This window comes from Hemiscyllium ocellatum, unplaced genomic scaffold, assembly GCF_020745735.1.
Source record: "Hemiscyllium ocellatum isolate sHemOce1 unplaced genomic scaffold, sHemOce1.pat.X.cur. scaffold_2221_pat_ctg1, whole genome shotgun sequence".
Classification (NCBI taxonomy): domain Eukaryota; kingdom Metazoa; phylum Chordata; class Chondrichthyes; order Orectolobiformes; family Hemiscylliidae; genus Hemiscyllium; species Hemiscyllium ocellatum.
In genome coordinates this window covers 4,791-27,662 of record NW_026868013.1, presented here as the reverse complement: position 1 = coordinate 27,662, position 22,872 = coordinate 4,791, and the positions used below count along the sequence as shown (strand labels likewise).

Genomic DNA, 22,872 nt, shown 5'->3' with positions numbered 1-22,872 from the left:
TGCTTGGTTTTATTCACTCGGGGTTGCCTTTGCTGCCCAGACCAGTATTTATTGGCCACCTTCACTTGTCTTGGAGAAAGTGGTGGTTAACCGCCTCCCTGAAATGCTGCAGTCCATTTACACCACAGTGATGTTTGGACAACAGTCCCCCTCTGGCCCCACAACCCTCCCTGTCTCAGTAATCCCCCTCCGCCTTCAGAAATTACATGTCCGTGGCATCAGATTTTTATTTAGATTCATTTTTGTTTAATAAACACCCCTCCCCCCCAAAAAAGTGAAATATTTCACCCCCAAACAAATTTCTGTTGATTAACCTTTTGGAGAGGCCGACACATGGACGTTGCACATTGTTCACGTAGAATGATGGAACTTTCTTTAAACATTGCTAAAAAGGGGAGGCAATGGCTTAATGGTATTCCTGCCAGATGAGTGACATGTGCAATGTTCCGAGGGTTAGGGATAGAATCCCAACATGGCTGTGCGGACATCAGAATCCAATACAATCTAGAGTGAAAAGGCAAATGATGACCATGAAACTATTGTCGATTGTCAGAAAACCCATCTGGTTCACTCATGTTCTGTAGGGAAGGAAACGGTCATCCTCACCTGGTCTGGCCTACATGTGACTCCAGACCCACAGCAATGTGGCCAGCTCTCAACTGCCCTCAGGAAAAATACAGTAAACACTGTTAACAAATACTCCGCAGGAATCATTGAAAAACTGTCTGTTCCCTGAACTAAAACGGAGTTTCAGCTTCACCTTCTCCCTGTCTCCCCTCGCCCTGTTTACACCCAACTCCAAAACACACTCATTGAGCCAAGCAGCCCTCACAGTGCAGCCCTGTCATTTTCATTGTCTGCTCACACCTACACTGCCCTCAGCCTCCTGTACTGTTCCAGTGTATCTCAATGGGAGCTCAGGGACAGCATCTCATCTTTCAGTTCAGCCCTTTGTAACCCCAGAGTCAACATGGACCTCAGCAGTTTCTGAATGAACAGACCGTTGTCAGAATCTGGAACGTTCCACCTGAAATGGTGCTGGAATTCGAGTCCAAAAGGACTTTTGATGGGAAGTTTGCAGTTAATTGAAAATATGAAGTTTACAGGTTAACATCATGAAGTGAGTGATTGCAAGATCTCTCAGATTTAGACCCAAAGAGACCAGGTGTAATTTGGATAAATCTGTGCTCCCTCTCAGGCCAATAGCTCCTTCCTCAGCTGCAGGGCCCACAACATAGCGCACACCCAAAGGGTGATCCAACCACGAATTTGTACATCTTCCTGCTTAACAAAAATATTGGAGATATTTTCCACAAACCTTTCTCCTTCCACATTTAAACGTCAATGATATTCAGATCCTGATGACTCCATTGACTGTAAAAACTTACTTTTGAGATCCCAGCCTCAATTATTCTGATTTAATATCCTATGAAATGAATTCTCAAAACAAAACTCAGAGCCAGTGCAGGAAGAATACAAGACATATTTTTCTCTTGGTATGTGACTGATGTGTAAATGCCTCTCTTCAAATCGTACACCACCCCCTCCCCCCACATCCCCCATCCCAGAAAGAGGACATGTCCATGCCCCTCACTGTACCTTGCCCCCAATAAAGATGGCGGCCATATCCCAGGACCTATCACCGCCTGAGGGCTGCAGCTATTTACCCATCTGCTGCAAACACGGGAAAGAGTTTCTAATTCAGATTAATGACCCGCACAGAGTGTAATTAAGACTTCCCAGTCAAAAGTGACTCATTGTCTCCGTCTCCGAGGCCACTCTCCCCTTCCATGTTTGCCTCTCCCACATTCACCAACGGCTGAGTCACGTGACACTGCACAGGCGGAGTTACTGGTCACGTGTCATCCCACTGGCCACGCCCCTCATTCAATCCCATTGTTTGGATGACCAGCTGGTTCCACTTTGTCCACCAGTCCCACCCCCTTTTCCTATTGGTCCGAAGCTGCCATCAATCAGCTGGACCCCATTGTGAGGTCAGTGGTGGGATCCTCCCCCTGCCTGAATCAAACCCGGAAGGTGGATGGATGGTGTCAATCAGGAACAACAAGCAGGAGGTGCTGGGAAAGCTCAGCAGGTCTGGCAGCATCTGGGAACAGGAATCTGTCCAGTGGCCCTTCCTCAGAACCGATGGGAGCTGGGAACATTAGAATCCTCACAGTGTGGAAACAGGCCATTCGGCCCAAAGGTTCCACAGCGTCCCTCCGAATGGTATCCCACCCAGACCCGTTCTCCTACCCTATTACTGTATATTTCTCCTGAATAATGCACCTAACGAGCCTGTTCCCTGGCCAACATCTCTGTCTCATGCTTACTGCAGTGTTCCAGTGAAGCCAGAACATACCAAATGGCCCATATTTCAAGGACTGCAATTTCCCCTCCCATGGGGTCAATACCATCCACGATATCTCTTCCACTTCCCGCACCTCTGCCTTTGAAACCCACACCTCCAACTGCAACAAGGATAGAACACCCCCCCAAGCTCCCCCCACCCACCCCAAGTCCTTACCTTCCACCCAGATACAACACATCATCCTCTGCCATTTCCACCAGCTACAATGAGACCGCATCACCAGATTCTTAAGGGGTTTGACAGAATAAATACTGATGTGTCTGAGGGTAAATATTGAGAGGGGAATCCGAAACCAGATTCTGAGCCAGTCACAGAATCAAGGGTTCTGTTTCGGATTCATCAAGTTTAAGGCAACACAGACACGGGTAAGGGGCTTCAGTAGCAATGGAGCTGGGGTGAGGAGGAGACAAGCAACGTTTAAGAGATTGGAATTCCTGGTGTTTGGGATTGTGTAGATGTCTGATCAGGAGGTCAGCTTCGTGTCAGATATAACTGCAATACTGTGAAGAATGTAGTTCTGCTGAATAGTTCCCAGTGAGAGGGAGAGGCTCAGCAGTAAGGGAAAGGAATTGGTCAGGCAACGGGTTTGACCATTACAATGTTTCATTGGAGGAAACTGCACCTCATCGAGTAGTGGGAATGTGGTAAGCAGCTTGATAACTGAGTAACAGTGGAGTAATGGAGAGGGATGACGGGGAGGGAGAGCTGGGCATTGTCAGTGTACATGTGAAACCTAACATGGTGCTTCTGCACAACGTCACCTCCTGGCAGTATGTAGGGGAGCTACAGAAGGGACCAAGGATAGATCCATGAGGGAGACCAATTGCAAGGAATTCAGAAAGGAAAGGGAGAGTGGAGATGGAGCAGGATTTTTCAACAACCATGAGGTCAAATATTAGGTTTTCACAGAATGGGAGAGAAACCATTCACATAACCAGAGAAGACAGAACAAGGAACAAATCTGTGAATCGGTGAGGGGGACTGATGAGGGGGAGGAGAGAGAGTTGGAAAGTCTATAGTTTAGTGAGATTATGGTAAAGGGTCAAAATGAGCTCTGATAAGGCTTGACATGAGATTGGAGAAGGTTTGGACAAAAACCGGGAACACCACGTGAGACAGTTTGACTCCGTGGGCTAGTGGGAGGGAGGAAGGGAGGGAGGGAGGAAGGGAGGAAGGGAGGAGGGAGGGAGGGAGGGAGGGAGGAAGGGAGGAAGGGAGGAAGGGAGGGAGGGAGGGAGGGAAGCAGCAGATCGGATTATCTCAGTCTTAGTGACAGAGAAACTCCATGTGCTCCAAACTCTTGTTGTTGGAGAGAAGGATGGAGGAGACAGGATGATGGACAGTGTTTCACAAAGAAACAAAACCTGGGTAAGTGATATTTCAAGTGAGTGAACAAACCTAATGTATTTAACTTTTATCCAAAATATTAAAACAAACAACTGAAATCCTGGTTCGAATCCCATCTTGGCAGATGGTGGAATCTGAATTCAAGAAAAAATAACTGAATTAGGAATCTCCTGATCTCCATGGAGCCATTGTCAATGGCGGAAAAAATCCTGCCAACCTGACAGTGGCCCAGCCAGCTACTCACTGTATTAGTCACTGCAAAGTCTCAACAAAGGAATGGAACTGGATGGGCCACTAGGCAACTAACAAGGCACCAGAAAATACAACCACAGAATCAGCCCTCTCGATGGTGCAATGTCCTCCAGACTAACATCTGGAGTTTGGTGCCAAAATGTGCAGAGCTGTCTCACAGACCAATCAAGGAACAGCCTGACATACCCTTACAGACAATGACCAGACACCACCATCATCATCCCAAGATATTGAGATTGTGGTGATGGAAAAGCACAACAGGTCAGACAGCATCCGAGGAGCAGGAGAATCGACGTTTCGAGCCTAAGCCCTTCATCAGCCTGACCTGCTGTGCTTTTCCAGCACCAGACTCTCGTCTCTGATCTCCAGCACCTACAGTGTTCCCTTTCCCCTGAAATCTCTGGATATGTCCTGTCCCCCACCAGTAGGACAGACCAGGCAGAGGTGGTGGCACAGACAGGGAGGATTTGCCCTCGGAGTACCCAGCATTGACTCCGGACACCAGGAAATCTCATGGCTCCTGCTGATTACCACGTACCATCCTCCCTTGGCTGATGAATCACTTCTCCTACATGTTGAACAACATTTGGAGGAAGCACTGAGGAAGTAAAATGGTGTCAAACGTACTCTGGGTACAGGATTTCAATGTCCACAATCGAGACTAGCTCTGCAACAGAATTACTGACTGAGCTGGTCCGGTCCTAAAGGATAGAGCTGCTCAACTGAGTCCGCAGTGGGTGGTGAGGGAACCAACAACAGGGAATAACATACTAGATCTCATTGTTATGAATTGACCAGCTGCAGATACATCTGTGCATAACATATCGGTAAGATCGACCATTACACATTCTTTTTGAAGACACAAGTCTTGGCTTAAAGTTGAGAAAAACCTCCACTGTGTTGTGTGACACTATCACCGTTCTAAATGGGACAGACTTTGAAGAGATGTAGGAACTCAAACTGGGTATCTCTGAGGCACTGTGGGAGATCAACAGCAGCAGAACTGTACTCCAGCACAATCTGAAATCTCATGGGTTTGTAAATCCTGCTCTCACCCATCACAATGGGCAGGAAAGGAGGGCAGGCCATGAGCAGCACCAGGCATACCTAAAAATGAAGTGCCAACCTGGTGAAGCTACCAAGCAGGACCATCTGCTTTTCAAACAGCATCAGCAACAAGCAACAGAGCTAAACGATCCCACAACCAATGGAATAGATCGGAGTTCTGCCACACCCAGTTGTGAACGGTGATGGACAATTAAACAACTCACTGCATGAAGCATCACAGATATTTCAACCCTTACTGATGGAGGGGCCTCACACATCCATGCACCAGATAAGACAACAGCATTTGCAGTCAGAAGTGCAAAGTGGGATGATCCATCTCCAGTGGTTTCCAACATCACAAATGCGAGTTTTAAGCCAGTTTGATTCAGTTTAAATAACATCAAGAAATGGTTAAGTAGTGCAAAGGCTACAGGCCCTGCCAATATTCTGGCAAAGTACAGATGGCTTGTGCTCCAGAACTTGCCATCCACCAAGCCAAGTACCGCTCCAGCACTGGCATCTACAGACAATGTAGAACATTGCCCAGGGATGTTCAACACAAAAACACAGAGCAATCCAACCCAGACAATTTCCCTCTGTCAGTCCACACTCGATCAGCAGTAAAGTGATGGAAGATGTCATCAACAGGGCTACCAAGCAGCAGCTGCTCAGCAACAGCCAGCTGAGTGACACTCATTTTAGGCTCCACCAGGGTCACTCAGCTCCCGATTGTGTTACTGCCCTGATTCACAACCTGACAACCAGCTGATCACAGAGATGAGGTGAGGGGGACAGCCCAGTCCCACTCCAACACCACTATTTCTAGCTGATTCTACCCTTGTCTCAGCTCATACACTCTCATCCACCTTGTGTTGTGTTATCTCCAGACTTCATTATCCAAACACACTCCTGGCCAACTTCCTACATTCAACCTCCCTGTCATCTCAAGAAAAACTAAATCTCTGCCCAAGTACTCCCTCGTACCAAAACTTGCTGATCCATCAAAAGGCTCCTATTCATAATCAACAACATAGAGCAACAGCAATGTACAGCATGGAAACAGACCCTTCGATCCAACCCGTCCATGCTGACCAGATATCCCAACCCAATCTAGTCTCACCTGCCAGCATCCGGCCCACATCCCTCAATTTAAAATTCTCACCCTTGATTTAATTCCTGGGTGCGACCATCCCTAGCTCGCTGTATCTCACACCCTTTGAGACCTCGACAACCCATTCTGTTCAAGACTCCCAATGATCTGTTAATTCATTACCTCACCTGTGTGGCTGCTTTTACAGTTGCCAAAGCAACAAGGTCTGAAATTCACAGACAAAACCTCACAGGTCTGCTTTCCTCCTTTAAGACACTCCTCAAAATCTACTTATTTGGCAATGCTTTTGGTTGTCTGACCTAATATCACCATCTCTGGCCTTACGTCTAAAGTTCCCAATAATATTTTATAAGGGATACAGAGAGGTTAAGTGAGTGGGCAAGGATCTGGCAGATGGAGGACAATGTTGGGATACGTGAGGTCATCCATTTGGGTCGGACTAACAGCAAACTGGATGATGAAATGGTGAAATATTGCAGCATGCTGCTGTACAGAGGGAGCTGGGTGTCCTTCTGCATGAATCACAGGAAGCTGGTTTGCAGGTACAGCAGGTAATTAAGGCAGTGAAATTATAAGCATGAAATTAAAACTACAAACTGTTCTTAATTTGGACATGATCTTCAAATCATCACTGTTGCTGTCATGAATACTCTGTAATGTTTCTTAACCAACCACATTGTGGGAGCACATTCACCACACAAACTGCAGCTGTACAAGAAAGTCAAACATCACCCTCTTCACAGGCAACAGGGTTTTGGCATTAATCACTGGGATCTGTGGAAGGAGAAACACAGTTGATGTATCAGGTCTCGGTACCTGCCGTAGGCAGCATTCTCTCCACCTACCAGCCTTAGCCTTAACAGGAACATACTGTCTATATACTCTCATTGTCGCAGGCCTATGGAGGCAATAGCAGATGAGGACAGAGAAGCAATCATTCCCAGTAAAGAGGCAATGTTGGGAAAGATAACAGCCTCAAGGTAGATGGGTCTCCTGGCTCTGATGGAATGCATCCCAGAGACAAAAAGAGATGGTGGGAAGGCGGGAAAGGAATAACAAATAAACCTCTGATAATTCACTAAAATTTGTTGGATTCTGGGATGGTTTGGACAGACTGGAAGCTGCAAATGTGGTGCCACTATTTTTCAAAAAGGACCCGTTAGCTTAACTTCTGTCATGGAGAAAATGCTTGAATCTCTCAAGGAAGTAGTGGTGAGATATCTGGGTAGAAATTATCTCATTTAGCAGACACAGCATGGATTCATGAAAGGCAGATCATGTTTAACGCATTTACTGGAATTATTTGAGGATACGACGAGTGCGTTGGACAAGGCGGACTCAGTGGAGGTGGTGTACCTGGATTTCCAGAAGGTATTCGATAAGTTGCCACACAAAAGGCTGCTGTATAAGGTAAAGGTGCACAGCATTATGGGTAATTATCATTGATACAGGATCGGTTAACCAACAAAAAATACAGGATGGGGAAAAATGGGTGTTTGGATTAGTGTTGGCACTACAACTGTTTGCACTTTACACAAATGTTTTGGAGTTGAGGACAAAGTGTCCGGTATCAGAGTTCACATTTGATACGAAGAGGAGTAAAGCAATGTGTGCAGAGGCCACTGTCAGTCTGCACAGGGATACAGATAGATTAAGTGAGTGGGCAAGGATCTGGCAGATGGAGTTCAATGTTGGGATATGTGAGGTCATCCATTTTGGTCGGACTAACAGCAAACTGGATGATGAAATGGTGAAATATTGCAGCATGCTGCTGTACAGAGGGAGCTGGGTGTCCTTGTGCATGAATCACAGGAAGCTGGTTTGCAGGTACAGCAGGTAATTAAGGCAGTGAAGGGAATATTGTCCTTCATTGCTAGAGGGATGGTTATGCTGCAGCTGTACAGGGTGATGGTGAGGCCACACCTGGAGTACTGTGTACAGGTTTGGTCTCCTTACATTAGCAAGGACATACTGGCACTGGAGGGAGTACAGAGGAGGGTCACTAGTTTGAGTTGGGAGTTGAGAGGGTGGTGTATGTGGAGAGATTGAGAAAACTGGTTCTATAGTCATTGTAATTTAGAAGAATGGGAGGTTGGATAGGAAACAAATAAAATTATGAAGGGAGTAGTTAAGATAGAAGCAGGGAGGCTATTTCCACTGGGGGCAGGTCAAACTACAGAGCATTACCTCAAAATAAGGGGGAGCAGATTTAGGACTGAGTTCAGGAGGAGCTTCTAGCTAAAGAGTTGTGAATCTGTGGAATTCCCTGCTGAATGCAGCATTTGACGTTATCAACTTGAATGCCTTTAAAGCAAAATGTAGATTTGTGAACAGGAAAGGAATTAAGGGTTATGGTGGGAGAGCAGGAATGTGGAGCTGAGGCCATGAAAAGATCAGCCCTGATCTTATTGAATGGCAGAGCAGGCTTGAGGGGCTTGATGAAAGTTCTTGCCTTGTGCCATCAAAATTGGCCTTTGTGCAATTCAGAACCTTAACTTGTAGATCTGGTCTATTATTTTATGTAACTATTTTAAAACTAGTAGAATTACCAGAGAATCCCAGCAGTGTGGAAGCAGGTCATTCAGCCCATCACATTGATACTGACCCTGACAGCCTCCTAACCTCCTCCTGTAACATTGCATTTCCCAGAGCCACCCAACCTACACATTCCAGAACATTATGGGGAATTCAGCCTGGATAATCCACCCAACCTACACATCCCTGAATACTGTGGGCAATTCAGCCTGGATAATCCAACCTACCCTGCACATCCCTGAACACTGAGTAATTCAGCCTGGATAATCCATCCAACCTACACATCCCTGAACATTATGGACAATTCATTCTGGATTATCCACCAAACCTGCACATCTTTGGACTGTGGGAGGAAACCAGAGGACCCAGACGAAACTCATGCAGAAAACCCCAATAAGGTGATCATCCCTTTCTTATTTCCGAGTTCCACCTAAATAACTTCACTGGCCGTACTCCCAGGAATATCCTCCCTAACCAAAAAAATAATGCTATCCCGAATCAAAAATGCCAGTCCCCCTCCTCTCCTGTCCCGCTTTCTATTCTTCCTATAGCATCTATACCCTGGAACATTAAAGTGCCAGTCCTATCCATCCCTGAGTGATGCCTCTGCAATTGCTATAATATCCCAGTATCATGTTCAAAACCATACCATGAGCTCATCTGCCTTCCCTGTCAGGCCTCTTGCATTGAAGTAAATGCAGGGCAACTGCTCAGTCGGACCTCATTCTGTGCCTTGCCCTTACCTGGACCAGCCTCAGACATTCCTCTTTTCTCACTATCTTCTTGGGTTTACACCCACTCCCTCACTGGTTTAATGCCTCACGAGTATCACTAGTAAATCTCCATGCCTGAATATTAGATACCTTCCAATTCAAGTACAATCCATCCTTCTTATGCAGGTCAACTCTACTCCAGAGGAGATCACAACGATCCAAAAATGTGTTTCCTTTTCCCCTGCACCAGCTCCTTCGCCACTCATCCAGCACCCCCTCCCTGTAATATGGACATTTTTCAACATGTCACCATTTATTTCCCCACATTCTATATCTCCCATGTACATCTTCACAGTAAACACTGCCACAAAATACTGGTTTCCTATCTCGCCCATCACCTGCAACTCCACACAACAGCTGCCTTGATGATCTTTGCGGGTCTCTATTTTCTCCCCAGTTAGCCTTTTGTTCATGTATTTATAAAAGCCCTTTGGATTATCCTTAACCCTATTCACCAAAGCTATCTCACATCCCTTTTTTGCCTCCTGATCTCCCTCTTAATTATACTCCTATTGCCTTTAAACTCAAAAATGTTTGGATTGGAATAAATGCAAAATATAACATCCTGACAAAACAAACGAGGGCAGGACTTACACGCAATAAAATTAGGGCCCTGAGTAGTGATATGGGAACAGAGAGACCGAGGGCTTCACAACTTTGAAGTCTGCGTCACATGTAGATGGTTAAGAAGGTATTTAGCAGGCTTGCCTTCACTATTCAGGCCTTAGTACAGGAGTTGCAACGTTGTGTTGAGGACGTACAGGACTTTGGGGAGGCATTTTCTGGAATACTCTGTCCAGTTCTGGTTGTGCTGCTATAGGAAGGATATTATTAAATTGGAGCACGTTCAGAAGAGATTTACCAGCATGTTGCTATGAATGGAGTGATGTTGTTCTAAGGAGAGGCTGGATAGGCTGGGAATTTTTTCACTGGCGTACACGAGGTTGAGGGGTGACCTTATTAGAGGTTTATAAAATCAGAAAGAGTGTCGACAAGGTGAATAGCCGGGGGAGAGGGGGATTCAAAACTCAGGTGCATTCATTTTGATAAGAAATGAGAAAGATTTGAGAAAAGACATTAGGGTTTTAAAAAAAAATGTGGAATGAACTTCCAGAGGAAGTGGTGGCTGTGAATACAATTACAATATTTAAAAGACATTCAGATAAGTACATAAATAGGAAATATTTGGATGGATGTGGACCAAGCAGAGGCAGGTACAATTAGTTCAGTTTGGAATTATGGTCGGAATGGATTGGTTGGACCACAGGGCCTGTTTCCTTGCTGTATAACATTATGACTAATCCTCACTAACTCTAAATTCCTCTATCCTCACAACTCTCCCGATCACTGTCACCTCATCTAGCTTCACAACTTTTCCTTATTTATATAATTCCTCTCCAGCCACAGAACGCTCCCTATCTCATGTCCTCCAGTTTCTCAAATCTCTGTGATATGTGCCTTTCTTTAGTTCCAGCCTTGAGGCTGCCCTCATTCACTCCGATTGGTTGGAGGACAAACTGGTCCGACCTGGTCCTCCAGTACTGCCCTCTGGCTTTATTGGCCTGCGCTGACATCAATCATCCGGGGCCCATTGTGAGGTGAGTGGTGGGATCCTCCCTCTCTATGCCCTGGGATGAGCTTCGACATTCACAGTGAGTGGGGCAGTATCACAGAGCACAGGGGCTGGGGGCTATTCAGCCCATTGGGGCTGTACTCTCTCCCTCTGGAGATGCTGCAAATCTGTCCCAATTCCCTTCCCATTTGCCCATCGCCCCCCAAATTTTCCATTAAGTAGTAAAATTCCAAATCTGTTTATGAATAACTGCTGAGTCTGTGTCCAGCTGCCATTCAGACTGTTCCAGATGCTCAGAACTTACTGAATAAAATAATGTTCACATATTATTTACCAATTACCTGAAAATAGTTACTAAAATTGTGACATTGTTAACAATTCCCCTCTCTCTGCAGATTAAATATCCTAGAAACAAATTTGCACCTGGTCAAACTCACTGCTTAACCTTCTCAGCTCCAAGAACAATTATCTGTGCTTCTGCTAGCTCTCCGCAAAAGAGGAACACATCTTATTTTCATTTATTAGTGTCATAGAGATGTACAGCACAGAAACAGACCTTTGGTCCAATTTGTCCATGCCAACTAGGAATCCTCAACAAATGGAGCCCCATTTGCCAGCAATTGGTCCGTAGCATTTGAAATCCTTCCTATTCATGTACCCAATCTGATGCCTTTCAAATGTTGTAATTCAATTAGCCTCCACTACATCATCTGGCAGCTCATTCCACACACATACACCACACACAGCTTGAAAACTTTGCCCCTTAGATCCGTTTTAAATCTTTGCCCTCTCAATGTAAGCCCATGTGATCTTGTTTTGAACCCACCTAACCTGGGAGGAAAGACCATGGCTGTTCACCTTATCCATGCCCCTCATGATTTTATAAATCTCCATGAAGTCACCTCTCAGTCTTTGATTCTCCAGGGAAATTAACCCTGGCCTATTCAGCCTCTCCCTGTAGCCCAAATCCTCCAATCCTAGCAAAGTCTTTGTAAATCTTGTCTGAACTCTTTCAAGATTCACAACATCCTTTCCAGAACAGGGAATTTCAAACTTAAAACATAATCCCTGAAATGGCGTAATCAATGCCCTGTCCAGCCACAATTTGACGCCCCAGCTTCTGTACTCAATGCATTGATCAATAAATATAAGCATACCAAACCCCACCTTCACTAGTCTGCCTATCTATGACTGTACTTTCAAGGAACAATGAACCTGCATTCCATGATCTCTATGTTCAGCAACATTCCCAAGGACTTTACCATTAAGTGTATGAGTCCTGCCCTGATTTGCCTTTCCAAAATCCAACAGCTTACATTTGTCTAAATTGAACCCAGTCTGCCATTCCTCGCCCCAATGGCCCATCTGGTCAAGATCCTGTTGTATTCTGAACTAACCTGCTTCATTGTCCACTACACCTCCAATTTTGGTGTCTTCAGTAAACCTACTGACCATATCTCATATTCACATCCAAGTCAATTATTTGAGGACCCAATATCCATTCCTGCAACACGCTGCTGCTCACAGGCCTCCAGTCCACAAATCAACCCTCTGCACCACCCTCTGCCTCCTACCTTCAAGCCAGTTTTGTATCCAAATGGCTAGTTCTCTCAACATTTCACGTTATCTAACCTTGCTAACCAGTCTGCTTTGTGGAACATCGTTCAGTGTCCATATAGACAACATTCACAATCTGCCTTCATCAATCATCTTTGTCACATCTTCAAAAAAAATTCTCAATCAAGTTAGAGAGAGAATTTCCCACACACAAAGCCATGCTATCTATCCCTAACCATTCCTCGTCTTTCCAAATACATGTAAATCCTGTCCCTCAGAATCCATTCCAACAACTTGCCTGCCACTGACCTCAGGCTCACTGTTCTCTTGTTCCCTGGCCTTTCCTTACCACCTTTTTAAATAATGGCACATGCCTTCCAGCACCTCACCTGTCACCAATGACAATATAAACATCTCAGGGAGGGGCACTGCTATCACATTCCTAGCTTTCCACAAATGTCTGGGATACACCTTAACAGGTCCCAGGGATTTATCCACCTCGATATGATTCAACACATCCAGTACTACCTCGTCTGTAATATGGTCAGGAGCCAGGCAGCAGTGGACAATTCATTTACTGAAAGGTCTGTGAACATAATAGTAAAATACTAAACAGAGCAAAAATACACTCAGAGACTGAGGAAGCTAGATAGTGAACAAGTGGACATCAAGGTGCTCAGAGGCGAATCGGAGCAGTTTTATGATCCCACAGTCAGAGATGTCTAGCACCGAAACAGACTCTTCAGTACAACCCATCTATGCCAACCAAATATTCGAACCTAATCTATTCCCATTTGCCAGCACTTGGCCGGCATCCCTCTGAACCCTTCCTATTCAACTGCCTTTGAAATGTTACAATTTTTGTTGCCCTTTAGGTCCCTGTTGAATTTTCCCCTCTCACCCTTAACCTATATCCTCTAGTTCTGGGCTCCACCACCCCAGGGTAAACACCTTGTCTATTTACGCTATCCATGCCCCTCACGATTATATAAATCTCTTCAAAATTACACCTCAGCCTATGACACTCCAGGGAAAATGGCCCCAGTCCCTATTATGCCTCTCCCTGCAACTCAAATCCTCCAACCCTGGCAACATCCTTGAAAATCAATTCTCAAACCTTTCAAGTTTCAGTGCCTCCTTCTGATAAGAGGGAGACCAGAATTGCACACAATATTCCAAAAGTGGCCTAACCAATGTCCTGTCCAGCTCCTGTACTCAACGCTCTGACCAACAAAGGGAAGCATACCAAATGTCTTCTTCACTGTCTTATCGACCTGTGACTCTACTTTCAAGGAACTGTGAACCTGCATTCCAAGGTCTCTTTGTTCAGCAAGACTCTCCAAGACCTTACAATTCAGTGTGAGTCCTGCTCGGATTTGCTTTTCTAAAATGCAGCACCTCACATTTACCTAAATTAAACCCTATCTTCCATTCCCCAGCCCATTGGCCCATCTGATCAATATCCCATTGTATTCTGAGACAACCTTTATCACTGACCACAACACCAACAATTTTGGTATCACCTGCAAACTTACTAACTGTACCGCCTCATCCATTTAAATGAATGACAAAACAAATCCAGAGGAAACAAATATCCATTTCTCTGTGTTTGAATCTACTCTGTGTAAATCCTGCCCTATGACTCTCTATCAGGGAGAGCTGCACATACTCCCCTCTGAACTTTGCCCCCTACAAAGATGGCGGCTGCACGTGCCCAGAAAATCGTTGCCCCGAATAAAGATGGCGGCACTCACTCGAGTCAATCGCGAGATGAGGTATTTTCCCGTTTACTGCAAAGACGAGAGTAAGTTTCAAATTTGTATTTTCCGATGTGCACCAAATGTTTACAAAACCTCTCAGCCCAGACCAACACCATTTTCCTCCCACTTTGTGCTGTTTATTCCTTTCCTTACCGACAGCTCTCCGCCTACACTATCGCGCTGTCCACGAGGATGATCACGTGGTATAATCAAGTCCCGCCTCCCATTCGCTCTGATTGGTTGGAGGCCCAACTGCCCCGCCAGGTCCTCCAGCCCCGTCCCTGTCCTTCCATTGGTCCGCCGCTGACATCAATCATCCGGGGACCATTTTTGGCTGGAGCATGCGCACTGCTTCGTGGCTTTTGTTGCTGTTCATAAGTTACAAGAATGAGGAACAAAGTTAAAAACACACAACCACCTGATGAAGCAGCAGCAACGCTCGTGTTTCCAAATAAACCTGTTGGACTATAACCTGGTGTTCTGTGAATTTTAATTTTGTCCATCCCAATCCAACACCAGCACCTCCAAGTCACGAGTGAGGGAGGAATGTATAACATAAGAACTAGGAACAGGAGAAGGCCATCCTGCCCTTTGAGCTTGCTCTGCCATTCAACAAGATCATGGCTGATCACTTCGTGGACGCAGAACCATTTACCCAAGTTCTCACCGTATTCCTTAATTAATTATTTATTTGTTTTAAAAATGCTACCTTAGCTTTAAAAACGTTTGCTGAACTAGCATCAACTACTTCCCTGGGCAATGAATTCCATTGAGGTTAAGAAGTTCCTTCTCAATTCATTCCTAAACTTGATGCCTCTAATCTTGAGGTGATGCCCTCTTGTCCTAGATTCACCTGCCAGTGGAAACATCCTCTCTACTTCTATTTTATCCATTTCATTCATTATTTTATATGTTTCCATTCTTCTGAATTCCAATGAGTATTATCCCAATCTACTCAGTCTCTGTTAAACCAACCCCCTCAACTCTGAAATCAACCTTGTTAACCTCCTCTACACCCTCTCTAGTACCAGTACATCCTTTCTCCACGAAGGAGATAAAAACTACATGGAGTATTCCAGGTGTGGCCTCACCAGCACCCAATACAGCTGGAACATAGACTCTGCTTTTAAACACAATCCCTTCAGCAACGAAGGACAAAATTCCATTTGCTTTCTGAATTGATTGTTATACCTGGTGATCAACCTTCATGCAGAAGGATACTCAGGTGTCTCTGCATAGCAAAAATGCAACTTATTAAAATTCAAGTAATAATTTCTTTTTTAATGTTACTCCAACCAAACAGTATTACTTTACATTTATGAACATTCTATTTCATATGACCGATCATTGCTCACTCTATGTATCTATGTTCTTCTGCAAAGTTTCACAGTCCTCCGCACACTTTGTCTTGCTACTCATCTAAGTGTCATTTGCAAACTTTGACACCCTACATGTGGTCCCCAACTCCAACTCATCTGTTTCAATTCTAAATAATCGCAGTCCCAACACTGATCCCTGAGGCACACTACTAGTCACTGATTGCCAACCAGATCCCCACACTTTGCTTCCTGTTAGTCAACCAATCTTGTATCCATGCTAATTCTCTACTCCTAACACCATGCACCCTTATATTATGCAACAGCCTGTCGCACAGCAACTTGTTGAAGGCCTTCTGTAAATCCAGGTACACCGCATCCACTGGGTCCCCGTTGTCCACCTTGCTCAAAATGTCTTCATAGAATTCCAAAAGATTTGTCAAGCATGACCTGCACTTTGGGACAATTTCTATCAAGTCCCTCCTATTTCTTCCCTGATAATAAACCCAAGCATCTTTCCCACTACAGAGAAGAAGCTAACTGGGGTATAATTCCCCATTTTTTGTCCACCTTCTTTTTAAAATAGTGGTGTCACTTTTGCTGCTTTCAAATCTGCTGGGACTGCCACAGAGTCCAGTGAAGTTTGGAAAATTACTGTCAGTGCATTTGCTATTTCTCCTGGCATCTCTTTTAGTACCCTGGGATACGTTCTGTCAGGGCCAGGAGAATTTTCTATTATTAGCTCAATTACCTCTAACAGTCCAACACTAGCTATTCTGTAATAAAGATAGTTTCCAAATCCTCACCTACCTTTGTTTCTTTGTTAATTACTGGCAAGATATTGGTATCCTCCACTGTGATGTCCCATCACTAAATGCTTCTTCTCTTTTTCCAATGGACCGACATTTACTTAAGCCACTCTTTTCTCATTATGTATGTTAATAGAAACTTTTGCTATCTGTCTTTATAGTCTATGCTAGTTTATTTTTCTCATGTTTTATCTTACGTATCTTTGTGGCGCTTCTGTGGATTTCTGTTGACCAATAAAGTTTTCCTAGTTCTAGTTTCATGCTGGTTTTGGCCACTTTGTATGCCTTTCAATTTGATCACTTGCCCTAGATACCCATTACAGAGAACACATTTTCTTACAGTCCTTCCATTTCACTGGAATATACCTTTGCTGAGGACTTGGTAAAATGTCTTTGAAAATCTTGCACTGCTCATCCACTGTCCCACCATAAAATCTTTGTTTCCAGTCTACGTTATCCAGGTTCTTCCTCATTTTATTGTAGTTCCCTATGTCCAAGCACAGGACCCAGGTATTAGGTTTTATCTTCACACTCTCCATATGTATTAAATTCAACCATACAGTGATCACTTCTTCCGAGAGGATCCCTAACTCTGAGGTCACTAATTATTCCTGTTTCATTGCACAGGGGCCAGATCTTGGATAGCTTGCTCCCTTGTAGATCCATTTCATACTGTTCAAGTAAAATATCACAGATACACTTAATGAACTCCTCAAAGCTACCCTGATTGAGCTGGTTTGACCAATCTACATGTAGGTTAAAATCACCCATGATAATAACCATATCATTTTTACAGGCATGAGTTATTTCTTTGTTTGTTGCCAATCCCGATGTGATGTTATTATTTGGTGGCCTATACACTGCACCTCAGTGACTTCCTTGTTAGAATTTTGAATGCATCATTCCTGGTTCTCCTAATGTACAGCAATAACAACAACTACTTGCATTGTATGGAATCTTTCACAATGGCAAATCTCCTAAGGTGCTTCATGGATGATCAATACATTGATTAAGGAGAATGATTTTTTAAAAATCTTAAAGGAGAATAGAAAAGGTTAGGGAGACTATTTGACAGACTTCTGCCCTTGACAGCTCCAATTGTAGAGTGATGCAAGTGGGGTGGGTTGGAAAGAGAACATGCAAAGGGGAAACGGAGGAGTGCAGGCAGTGTATAAGGACTTAAGGACAGAGGAGGTTCCAGACTGAGACTGTCGGTCATAGACAGTATGGCTGCCTCATGGAGTTTGAAGCACTGCAATGGGTCCATGCAAGTCATATTAGTCAAGGATAGTATAACGGTGGCTGAGAGTACTTTTGATAAGGACTTGATTAGTCAGGTAGTGTGGGCTGAGGTTAGAACAGGAGAGGAGAGATCACACTGCTTGGAATTTTTTATAGGCCTCCACAGAGTTCAAGGGAAGTGGAAGAGAAGATTTGCAAAATTATTCTTGGTAAAAACAAAAGTACCATGGTGGTCATTATGGGGGACTTTAGCTTCCCCAACATTGACTGGGAATGCTATAAATCTCGTACGTTGGATGGATCAGTTTTTGTCCAGTGTGTACAGGAGGGTTTCCTGACACACTATGTCGAAGGGCCGACAAGTGGGGAGGCCACATTGGATCTGGTGCTTGGTAATGAACCAGACGAAGTGTTTGGTTTAGTTTTAGGTGAGCATTTTGGAGAGAGTGACCATAATTCAGATGCATTTAGTTTAGCGATGGAAAGGGACAGGTACATGCCACAGGCAAGAGTTATCAATGGGGCAAGGACGATTTTAATGAGATTAGGCAGGAATTAGGATGCATAGAGTTAGGTAGCAAAATGCAGGGGATGCAGACAATAGAAATGTGGAGCTGGTTGAAGGAACAGATATTGCATGTTCTTGATAAGTAAGTCCCTGTCAGGCAGGGAGGAAGTGATAAGATAAGGGAACACGTGGTTTACTACGGAAATTGCGTCTCTTGTTACGAAGAAGAAGGAGGTTTATGTGTTGATGAGGCAAGATGGTACAGATGGGGAGGTGGAGAGTTACACATCAGCTAGGAAGGATTTAAAGAGAGAGTTAAGAGCAGCAAAGATAGGACACGAGCAGTCTTTAGCAAATAGAATAAAGGAGAATCCTAAAGTTTTCTATGGGTGTGTGAGGAATAAGAGGATATGGTAGGAATCGGTCCAATCAAAGACAGAAATGGGAAGTTGAGTCTGTACCCTGTGGAGATCAGAGAGGTGCAAATGAATATTTCTCGTCAGTTTTCACTCAGGAAAAGGAGAGGATTGTAGAGGAGAAGAATGTGGTATGAGATATTAGACTAGAAAGGATTGAGACAAGTTAGAAACGGTGTTATCAATTCTAGAAGGGGTGAAAGTAGAGAAGTCCCCTGGGCCGGATGGGATTTATCCAAGGATTCTCTGGGAAGCTAGGGAGGAGATAGCAGAGCCTTTGGCTTTGATATTTGAGTTGGCATTGTCTACAGGTCTGGTACCAGAGGACAGGAGAATTCCAAGTGTTGTGCCTTTGTTCAAGAAGGGCAGGAGAGATGACCCAGGTAATTATACACCAGTGTGCCTGACTTCTGTTGTAGGAAAGGTTTTGGAAAGGATTATAAGAGATAAGATTTATAATCATCAAGCAAACAACAATTTGATTTCTGATAATCAACATGGTTACGTCAAGGGCAGGTCGTGTCTCACAAACCTCATTGAGTTTTTTGAGAAAGTGAGCAAGCATGTAGATGAGGGTAGGGCAGTTGACGTGGTATACATGGACTTCAGTAAAGCTTTTGATAAGGTTCCACATCGTAGGCTGTTCGAGAAAATGCAGATACACGGAAATGAGGGTGAGTCAGCGGTTTGGATTAGAAACTGGTTTTCTAAAGGAAGACAGCGAGTGTTGGTTGATGGAAAATATTCAACTGGAGTCCAGTTACTAGTGGTGTGCCACAGAGATCTGTTTTGGGACCACAGCTGTTTGTCATTTTTAGAAATGACTTAGACGCAGGCATAGGTCGATGGATTAGTAAATTTGCTGACGACACTAAAGTTGGTGGAGTAGTGGATAGTGTGTAAGAGTGTTACAGGTTGCAGGGGGACTTGGATAAACTGCAGAATTGGGCTGAGAGGTGGCAAATGGAGTTCAATGCACCTAAATGTGAGGTGATGCATTTTGAGAAGAATAACAAGAAGGCAGAGTACTGGGTCAATGGAAAGATTCTTGGTAGTGTGGATGTGCAGAGGGATGTCGGAGTCCATGTACATAGATCCCTGAAAGTTGCCATCCAGGTGGATAGTACTGTTAAGATGGCGTATAGTGTGTTAGGTTTCATTCATATTGTAATTGAGTTCCAGAGCCGCAATATCATGCTGCAAATATAAAAAAAGCTGGTGCGGCCGCACTTGGAATATTGTGTGCAGTTCTGGTCCCCATATTTCGGGAAGGACATGGAGGAATTGGAAAAGGTGCAGAGGAGGATGGTGCCTCGTCTGGAGAGAAGGTCTTATGAGGAAAGGCTGAGAGAGTTGAACCTGTTCTCCTTGGCAAGAAGAAGGCCAACAGTGAATTTGATAGAGACATACAAGATGATCAGAGGCTTAGATAGGGGAGACAGTGGAAGGGTTTTTCTAGGATGATGATGTCAGTGAGCACGAGGGGCATAACTGCAAATGAGGAGTGATAGATTTAAGACAGATGTCGGAGGCAGGTTCTTTACTCAGAGAATGTTAAGGGCGTGGAATGTGCTACCTGCTAATGTAGACAACTCAGCCATATCAGGAAGATTTAAACAATCCTTCGGTAAGCACATGGGTGATTTTGGGATAGTGTACAGGGACGAGCTGAGAACAGTTCACAGGTTGGCACAACATCACGGACCGAAGGGCCTGTTCTGTGCAGTATTGTTCTATGACTATTGTGCTACAAGAGATTTCTGCTGTCCTAAGCAGAGTGGCAGATCTTATATTGTGGGCTTACGAAATGTCACTGATCTCTACCAAACATGTACGAGGTAAAGTCAGGGCAATAATAAGATGCTGCAAAAGGAGGGGAACAGGTAACTGCATACAAAACCCTGCTCCTTCTCATCTATTTTCACCTCCAAAACTGAGGGAGTTCCAGAAAAGCACCTCCATATCCCACCAAAACACTTTGCCCCTCAGTTGGGATATCTGGCTGTGCACGAGGAGTGGAACAGTCTGTACTGGGGCTCTGCAACACTGGGTAAAGACTAAAATCATCTCAGCATTGATAGCCCCACCACATTGTATGCATTTTCTATTCTCACATAATGCCACTAGGCCATCACTTCACCTGTTCACAGGTTGCACATCCCAGTGCAACATGAATCGAAACCCAATCTTTTTGCACAATTGTTTGATCCTGAACCCTGGTGATATCACTCAGTATCCCTCCATGTGGGGTCCCTCACCGTGTGGGTCTAATTGCTGCCTCTATCAACGTCTCTTACTCTTGCAGCTACTCCAGATCCTGAGCCAACAGAATTTTCCACTCCAGAGAGATGAGGCAGTACAGACCCGGAATGGAGATTGGGATTTTCCAGATCTCTGTGGGCTCAGTGCCGTTCTACATGTGTAACCCTCACAAGTATCAGTCTAATTTCCCATTATGCCTATTTGTGTGTCTTCTACAGATGCTCAGGGAGTTCGTGACTCAAGAGACTTGCCAACTGCTGGTTGGGAAGATGATTGGTCAGCCAGAGAGTCAAAGGTCAGGGAGGTCGGGAGCCTTCAATAAATCCTGCCGCCAGGTAAGATCATTCACAGTGCACAGATCAGAGAGCAGTGAGAGGGCTTCAAACATCAGCTAACAGGACATGACATAGATGCAGTGCTGGAGGGGGAGCACAATACAGACACACCCCAGGCTCAATCACCACCCCTACTTTAAGTTTTGTTGTACAGAGACAGAGTCGGGAGTTCCCAGTTTTCAATCCAGGCGTGTGCTGTCTTGGTGAGCACCAGGATAACAGAGGGGAATGCAGGCCTGCAATGAGATGCTGGGAATGCTGCCTGGGATCTTTCTGTTCCCTAATTCCTCTCCAACACTGTGTGTATGACTCGTCTTGTGGATCAGTGTCTTCAATCATTCTAACACCTATAACAGTTCCTATCTCTGTCATGTCCTCTCCTCTCACCAATTTCTTGACATATTTGAAACGTCCAGTCCAGATCCAATCCATATCGCTGTAACTTGCGTCAGTTTCTCCAACATGCCTTGTCTCGATAGGCTCCTCCTCCAACAACTGAAGACATTGGGTCTGTTTCTGTGCTGCATGATTCTTTATTCGAGGTTTCCTAAACGGAATGAGTTAGCCCATTTCCCTTCAAACCTTCCCCTCTCCATGTACCTGCCCAAGTGTCTTTTCCATGTTGTAATTGTACTTATTTTTACCATTTCCTCTGGCAGTCCATTCCGTCTATGCACCATCCTCTGTGGAAAATGTTGCCCCTCTGCTCCCTCTTTAAATTCTTGCTCTCTCATATCACGTTTATGCCTCTAGCTTTGGACTCACCTACCCTTGGCAATTCACGTTAGTTAGGCCCTACATTGTTTCATAAACCTTCATAAGGTCAACCTGTGGCCTTATTGATGACAGTGTTACTAATATCTCCAACTCATGTACTCAATGCGCTGGCCAATGAAGGCAAGTGTGCCAAATGCTGCTTTCCCCACCCTGTCCACCTGTGATGTCACTTCCAAGGAACAATGTAACTGCACCCCTTGGTCTCTCTCTGTTCGACAACACTGTCTAGGGCCCGAACATTAACTGTGTTAGTCCTCCCTGGTTTGTCTGAACTAAATCCAACACCTGAATTAAACTCCATCTTTCATTCCTTGGCCCACTGGCCCAGTTGATTAACATCCCCTTCGATATCTATATCCCCTGCCTACTCTTCCATTAATCTTGGTATCCAGAGACTCCTATATTTTCACTCAAATTGTGTATGTAAATGGTGCACAACAGTGATTCCAGCACCAATGCTTACAGCACACTACTGGTCAGAGGCCTCCAGTCTGAACAACAACCCTCTGTCTCCCACTGTCATCCCATTTTGTATCCAGTTGGCTAGCTTTCCCTGATCCCTTGTGACTTACCGTTACTAACCAAGATATTATGCTACATCCTGACCAAGGGTTTGCTGAAGCCAGAAACAACGTCTGTTGCTCTGCCGTGTTCTATCTTTTTGGTCACATCTTGAACAAACTCAAGTCAAGTTTGTGGGACATGTTTTCCCAAGCACAAAGCCATGCTGGCTGTTCGTAATCATAGAAAGAAAGTCCATATCTTTCCAAATGCATGTAATTCCTACCTCTCAGAATGACCTCCAACAACTGACCCACCCTGATGTCTGGTCATCAGTCTGTAGTTCCCTGGCTTCCTCTTGCAGCCTTTCTTAATTAATG

At 44.7% G+C, this 22,872-nt stretch overlaps 1 long non-coding RNA gene across 3 annotated transcripts in view; it reads right to left on the bottom strand.

Annotated features, from left to right (window-relative positions):
- The window catches only part of LOC132811500 (uncharacterized), a 31,826-nt gene extending 17,295 nt beyond the window's left edge, over nucleotides 1–14,531 (bottom strand). For 2 of the 3 annotated variants that reach the window (XR_009643298.1, XR_009643299.1), the window contains exon 1: nucleotides 315–429. This is a non-coding gene — a long non-coding RNA (uncharacterized LOC132811500). Of the gene's footprint in view, nucleotides 1–314; nucleotides 430–14,479 lie in introns of those variants that run through there. The other variant, XR_009643297.1, reaches the window with a different exon arrangement.
- Nucleotides 14,532–22,872: the final 8,341 nt, after the last annotated feature.